This window comes from Myotis daubentonii, chromosome 5, assembly GCF_963259705.1.
Source record: "Myotis daubentonii chromosome 5, mMyoDau2.1, whole genome shotgun sequence".
Classification (NCBI taxonomy): domain Eukaryota; kingdom Metazoa; phylum Chordata; class Mammalia; order Chiroptera; family Vespertilionidae; genus Myotis; species Myotis daubentonii.
In genome coordinates, this window is record NC_081844.1 from 109610882 (window position 1) to 109612199 (window position 1318).

The window sequence follows — 1318 nt, forward strand, 5'->3', positions numbered from 1 at the left end:
TCGTCCCCGGAACCGCCCTCCAGCTTTTTGGGGAAACTGAGGTTTTATCCTTTGATATTATTCTCCTCCCAGAAGTTTCCAGAAGCAAAGACGTACACCTTCACCAAACGTTTGTCCAAGTGCCTGCCCCCCACCGGTCCCCCCGCTGGTCCCCTGCCCACCTGTCCCCCCGCTGGTCCCCTGCCCACCTGCCCCCCACCTGTCCCCCCTGCCCCCCGCCCACCTGCCCCCCGCCCGCCACCTGCCCCCCGCCCACCTATTAAAAACCAAGTCCACTGTGAAGTTGGTTGCTATCATCTGCCTCCTTTGGACTCCCAGGCGAGCGCGAACACAGCGCGGAGGCTGGAGTCCACGGGCCGCCCACTCGGCGGGCGCAGGTGTCAGGGGCTCTGGCTGGTGAACACGGGGGACGCCCGCCTCCGTGCTCCCTCAGACGCCGTCGTGGGACAGGAGGGGCCAACGACAAGGGTAGGATGTGTTCCTCGTGGCCGGGGACGCAGCGGCTCTGGGCGGGGCTGGCCGCCACCTCTCTGACCCCCGTGCGGGAGGCCGGTTCCTGCCGGGGCCGGGGAGGGCCAGTGGGGCCACGTCAAGCTCAGCCAGAGGGTAACGGCGCTGCCATGGAGGCCGCCGCCGGGCACAGCCGTTTACACCGTGACTCGCCTTCCTTTTCCAAAAACCACCTCGTAGGCGCCAGCGGGAAGCAAGGAGCCAGGCCACGGGCACGGAGCGGACACAGCCACAGCCACGCGGAAGGCTGCGGGCGGCTCATCCCCATCGCGGGTCTGGCGGCCCCACTCGTGACAGAACCAACCTGACCGAGCACGGCCGTCCAGAAGCTGGTTTCCTGGCTCGGGACCCCGCTCCCGGCCCTCCCTGGTGCCGGAGGCCTCACTCGGGCACCAGACCTTGGCCGTCACCCCCGAACCGCGTGCTAATCTCGGGGGTCGCGGCCACCGCCCCGTTCCCTGCGAACCCTGCTGCTCAAGGTGCAGCCGTCGGCGCTGACCAGAGAGTGAGGCTGGGGACGCGGGGCAACTGCTCCGAGTCAGTCACCCCGGCCGCCCCCGATATTCCGGCTGGGGCACAGGCACGCCGACCTGCAGACACAGGCCCGGGCGCCACGGCTCGGAGGGTCAGAGCAGGTGCAGGGGAGCGGTGCCCGGGGCCTCCCTGCCTCTCTTCTCCTCCCTGGGGAGGGGCAGGGGGGTTACCCAACGACGCCAGGGAGACAAGGCGGCCTCTTTTCGGGATAAATGGCCGCAGCGCGAAGGGCTCCTTGTTAACGTCCCACCAGCCGTGGCTCTAGCAATGGAGG